The sequence below is a fragment of the Pelophylax lessonae genome (assembly GCF_965119305.1).
Source record: "Pelophylax lessonae genome assembly, chromosome: 3".
NCBI lineage: Eukaryota > Metazoa > Chordata > Amphibia > Anura > Ranidae > Pelophylax > Pelophylax lessonae.
This window is the reverse complement of record NC_138770.1, coordinates 671,063,702-671,069,862: the sequence shown is the minus strand read 5'-3', so window position 1 is coordinate 671,069,862 and position 6,161 is coordinate 671,063,702. Positions and strand designations below refer to the sequence as shown.

The 6,161-nt window shown below is 46.5% G+C and overlaps 1 long non-coding RNA gene across 1 annotated transcript; it reads left to right on the top strand.

The window, feature by feature from the left end:
* The first annotated feature begins 4,294 nt into the window (after positions 1 to 4,294).
* On the top strand, positions 4,295 to 5,958 carry LOC309551285. The gene is made up of 3 exons (XR_014225070.1): positions 4,295 to 4,697; positions 5,044 to 5,087; positions 5,342 to 5,958. It is a non-coding gene; the product is annotated as an uncharacterized lncRNA (long non-coding RNA).
* The last annotated feature ends 203 nt before the right edge of the window (positions 5,959 to 6,161 follow it).

Genomic DNA, 6,161 nt, shown 5'->3' with positions numbered 1-6,161 from the left:
CAGTGCGACTGACCTGTGCAGGTATTAAAGGGACTGGCTGGGGTCATGTGACGGCATTTCATTCCCGCAGTCCAATCATTATGACTTAGGATCATCAGCTCCATTGTGAATATACACGCTGTAATTATTAGCTAAAAAACATATTGTGGTCGTGGCCCTGAAGTGATGAGCAAAGCAACAGGTTCACTTTAACCCACAGCTGGTAGAACCCATCTTAAAGCTGAACTCTGGGGCTATCAAATATTGTCTAAACACAAGAGTCCTGTGTATCCTTCCTTGAATCTCGGTGAGCTTTGTGCATTTCTTCCAGATCTGTGCAGTAATCCAGTGTGAGACTTCCTGTATTAAAGACCGCTCACTGCTGCGCTCTCTCCTTGTGCAGGGTGACTGGTCCTGTCTCCGCCCTCTCCTGTAGTTTTCTACAGGCAGTTAGTAGTGGGTGGAGCCTGCTGGCCCCTCCCAGAGCTCTGTTCCCTGCACAGGCTATGTTACAGCCCAGTGGTGGTGTCATGGCTCCTTTTTCAAGGTTATAACTGGATTCTTAAAGGCAATTAGTGCACAGAAAGTGGATTTAAAGCCTGTGGGGCAATTGAGGAATGTATTTAAATAAAGGCTTTTGGTGCTCAGAGTTCAGCTTTAAGAGGAGTAGTGAACAGATTTAACCCTGTGCACACTGCAAGTCCCTAACACTAGAACGGCCCCCAACCACTACCACCACCATGTGACCACTCCAGGTGTCTCTCCATCCAATCACCACCTATAAGATCAATAGGATGATTACATGTTTTTTGATGACCTATAATAAAATGAATAGGTTGGGGATTTTAAGGGATTTTAGGTGATCATATGTAAAAAAAAGCCAACCTTAAAACCTGAACCCCTAAAAGTAAGACTTCACCCTAACCTAAAAACAGACAAGAAAGGAGGCGCAAAAGCTTAATGCATTACCCTTCGACACCTTTAAAAAGTTTATTAAAAGCCAAAAACATACTCACAAAACAAAGTTGCTTATCAAATATCCACCCCTATGTGGAAAAGGACACGTCCCTGTGCTTGGATCGCTAACACGTTTCGGGAGACATGCTCCCTTCCTCAGAGCTAGTCCATTATAGAGGCTCAAATTTATAATAACCATGCAGGCATAGGTTCCTCCCCCTCCACAATGCATGCTGGGTGGGTCTAAGTGGTAGAAAAATGAATGAAACCCCAACCTAACCCCAATACCTCCCCTATCAACTCCAGGCAAAAACATAATCTCAGGTTCTTAGTTATATGCCCTACCTCACTTTTTTAGCTGCGACTATCCTCTGTGTGCACACTTCAATCCCCCCCCCCCCCCCCCCACTGAAAACCTATAGGTGACTACAGGAAAAAAATGGTTGCTTCATTCCTACTTCCATGGTCTGCCCTCCACCCACAGCCTATGATTGGACAACGAAGAAGCAGCAGCATGCCTGATGGGGTCATCCAAAGTGCTTACCCCTCCTATAAGAGTTAGACTGTCATTACTATGCAAAGCAACAAAGCTCTGATTGGCTGAGAGTACTCGCTCTCTCCCAATCTAAGCCGTGCAGAGGATTACAGCAGGCTGACGTTAAGACGGATTCAGCTACAAATTCCAGTAGTGTGTATTCAATGAATACATAGCTGGAATAAATGGTGTTTTTTTAAAATCTTTGCCTGGGGTTCAGCTTTAGCCCTAACCTTTTCCCCTTGTAACCCCAACTATGACCCCTAAGACCAACCCTTAACTTGTAAGGGGATCCCTTACCTCTAACTCTCCTCACCTAACTCTCCTACACTCAGTGCTTTAAGTGGGTCGGTATGCACTGGTACTCAGTACCGCCATGTCCAAATATGGCTCTTGAGCATACCGCCACCTCTCCGTGCGCCTTAGCATACTGGTACGCTCATTTTGGACATCTGCGCCCTCAATTGCCCCCCCCCCCCCCCCAAGAATATTTCCCACTCCAAAGCCAGACCAGTCAGCACCAGTGAGTCCCCTGCTCCGGAGTCCCAGCCTAGGCCAGGGGGGGTGCTCTGTGGGGACCCTGATGTGGGGTGGGGGGGGTTGGGGGATAAAATTTAAAGGCTATAATAGAGTACCGGCACCTCTTTTGGGCCACTTAAAGCACTGCCTACACTGAGATTTATCCTTGCCGACATCTCAGATCTAGAATGCTGATTAGACATTTTACACATCCTTTCAGAGCTATGAAACGTTCCCCAAAATAATCAGTGCAAGATGCCATAGCAAGGACCTTCTATAGTGTCATACACATACAGTATCATTTATACCTCCCAGCTTCCACCCTAGACCCTATTAGCTTCTTCACTGGTCCTACAGTGACCCCATCAACTCTCCCACGGGCCCATCAGCCCCTCCAATGTCTTTTGTCCAGGTCTGATCAGCTCTATCCAACATATTTTTCAATGGTCCTACAGCCCCTCCATCAACTCTGTCCTAGGCTCCACCAACTCCTCCAGTGGCCTCGGTCCTGGTCCCATCAGCTCCTCCAGTTGCCTCCACCTAGGTCCAGTCAGTTCACTCAGCAACCTCCAACCAGCCCCTCTAGTGGCTTTTGCCCAGATCCCATCAGCCCCATCCAGCAGCTTCTCCACTGGTCTTACAGCCCCCCTCAGTGGCCTTTTCCCAGGTCCCATTAGCCCCTCCAGTGGTCTCCGCTCTAGTCCCATCAGCCCCTCCAGTGGCCTCTGCTAAGGTCCTATTGGCCTCTCCTGCAGGTGGCGCACTTCACTTCTGTGTAGACACATAATGAAATGTCAATACTCACTTCACTGGTCCTACAGCCGCCCCTTCAATTCTCTCCGAGTCCCATCAGCCCCTCCAGTGTCCCCTGTCCAGGTCTGATCAGCTCTATCAGTAGCTATTTCACTGGTCTTACAGCCCTTCCGTCAACTCTCCCTGGGTCCCCTCACCCCCTCAGATGGCTCTGACTTGGTCCAATCAGCCCCATCCAGCAGCTTCCTAACAGGTCTTACAGCCCCCCTCAGTGGCCTCTTCCCAGGTCCCATTAGCCGCTCCAATGGCCTCCGCCCAAGTCCCATCAGCCCCTCCAGTGGCCTCGGTCCAGGCCCTATTGGCTTCTCCTGCAGGTGGTGCACTTCCCTCCTGTGTAGACAGATAATGAAATGTCAATAAAGACTCAAATGAATGTTTTTGTTGGGAAATTAATATATATTTTTTTTCCTGTGTGTATATATATATATATATATATATATATATTAGATGTAATAGGAATATGGGGATGGTAGATGGAAAGGGCCCTTGAAATAAGACATTGTAGACCTAATCACACCATACAGTGGACCCTCGTGTTGGAGGACTCAGCAATCCTATTTAGATATCATCTCCATTTATTTACTATGGAAGGTGTAGACATTTTATATGAATCCCTCTCACAGTCTGCAGAAACATTTCACTTAGTATTAAGATATTGACATGTTGTACCCTAGCTCTCATTCTTGTCTCCTTTGGTCTAGCATAATGCAGACTGCACTGCCTGATGGACAGCAGGGACCCCCAACCTAGCATACTATACTCAGTATTTAAAGGGAAACTTTACTTTCAATGAGAACATACTATATAATGTCTAAGCTAATTCTTTACATTTGCTGCGCCACGTTTCCATTACTGTGCTAGAAACTCAGATATGTAGATGATCCATCTGGTATTTCTCTGACATCATCCTCCCTGATCAATAAATGCTGAGAAATTGTATTCATATAATTAGATCAGAGGGAGGAGCAGTAAAGCACAATCACTGTACAATGGGCAGGATGCAAATGCTGCATATGTGAAAAAAACAATATGAATGGCACTGCAGACAGAGGTTTAAAAAATAAAACACAGAAGCACAGTTCTTAGTACATTAACACAGACTGATAGGGTTATGGACATTAGGCTTAATAGATTCTGATGTGTATCCAAAAAAAAAAAAAGGCTAGAATCTCCCTTCAAGTCTGGCCAGCGACCCAAAAACTATGTCCTTGCAATTTGTATTGCAGCATAGTGATATGTATGAATGTGGTCCCTGACTAGTTACCTAGAGCATAATTTGCAGATTGGGCAGTGGTGGTCACATTGGAGGACCCATCATCTAGTTCTACAACACTATGTGAACTTACAGAAAATGTATTAACACAAACACTAGGGGTCACAAACAACTCAAAATGCTATTGTGTATGCAAACCCAATGGGGGGGGGGGGGGGTAAATTCCTGTGGGTCAGTGGGTTGGGAGGTCTTGAGCTGGCAGGTCCATGGCTTTGAGGTAGCAGGTTAGTGGCTGGGAATAACGAGGTGGCAAGTCAGTAGGTTTGGAGGCTTGAAGTCTTGGGTCATCAGGTTGGAAGCCTGAAGGTAGCATGCCAGTGGCTGGGAATGTAGAGTTGGAGGGTCAACAGGCTAGAAGTCTTTAGGTGGCAGGTCAGGAAGTTTGGAGGTTCAAGGTGGGACAGTCTGTGGGCTGGGAGTCTAAAAGGTGGCAGCTCAGTGGGTTAGGAAACTTGAGGTGGCAGGTTATCGAGTTGAGAGTCTTGAGGTGGTGGGTCAGTGGATTGATGTCTTGAAGTGGTGGATCATCAATTTGGGAGTCTCAAAATGGCAACTCAGCTGGATGGGATTCTCAAGGTGGCAAATAAGCAAATTAGGAAACTTGAGGTGGCGGGTCAGTGGGTTGTGAGTCTCGACATGGTAGATCAGTGAGCTTTGGTGTTTCGATGTGGTTGGTCATCAGGTAGGAAATCTCATAGTGTCAGGTCAGCAGGTTGGGAGTTGGGAGTCAGCAGGTTGGGAGTCTTAAGGTGGCAGATCAGTGGACCAGGAATTTGAGCTGGTGGCAGCAGGTTAGGAATCTTGGGAGGTTATCGAGTTGAGAGTCTTGAGGTGGCGGGTCAGTGGATTTGAAGTCTTGAAGTGGTGGGTCATCAGGATGGGAGTCTTGAAATGGCAACTCAGTTGGATGGGATCCTCTAGGTGGCAAAACTGTAAATTAGGAAACTGGAGGTGGCAGGTCAGTAAGTTTGGGAGTCTTAAGGTGGCAGATCAATGGACTAGGAATTTGAGGTAGGAAAAGGAATTGGCAGCACTCCAGGTTGAGTAATGATTAAGCACACAGTCAGTGTGTGAAACGCGTCTACCTTGTCACGATTGTCATATTTGGATGTCCAGTCAATAAATCTGGATTTTGACTCAACCTGGAGTGCCTTTTCCTTTATCAAGTTTTCACGGAGGCGAGCCGGGACATGCACCGGTGTGAGTCATCAAGCAATCACACCACCTTGAGCAGTGAGTTCTTGTCTCTTCAATAGGAATTTGAGGTGGTGGGTCATTGGATTAGGATTCTTGAGTTGGCTGGTCAGTCCTTTGGGAGTCTTAAGGTGGTGGTGTCCCAATTACTTTTACGCAGTCTCCATGACCATATATAACCCATAGGAGGGTTATATTGTGGGGACCTCCGGGGTCAGTACCCAGAAACTTATGCCACATTATCAACCCGTATGAGGGTTTTAAGGATACGACACATCGGTCGCAGTGAGCATAGTTCCATAGTTAATATTCCCAAAGGAAAGCCATATGGCAACACAGCAAAGAATTCTGGGTATGGGTATTTTGATGGATAACAGGATCCAGGTCTGGCGATGGATAGGGTATACAGACTGATGCAGTAATGTGTTCCAGTACATCATTTATGTGACCTGAGATCTCTGTAGATTATTGGGAATTCTGGTTCTGTAGTCCAGCCTGTAGATTATATTCTTGTATTATGTAATGTTTTTCTGGCTGCGCAGATTAGATGATTTACCGGGATACTACTTTCCCAATTCTGTAGATTAGACGGACATTAGACATCACGTAGCATGTGAGGTCACTACTGAATGTTTTATAAAACCCCTGTCCCAACACAGAGGGATTATCTGTTATTAAGTGCTTTTATTAGACATGTAATGAGTATGATGTCAGGAGTGCTCAGATTGGGGTCCCTCGTGATCCGATGTCATGGCATGGGGACCAACATCTAACCAATCAGTACCAAAGAAGGCACACACCCTGGAAAGAGGGATGTTGGGGTGCTCTAGGATGGAATCAGTTGGTCATATCTGTAGACACTGTAGCCCCCCAATACTGGCCTGATCACCC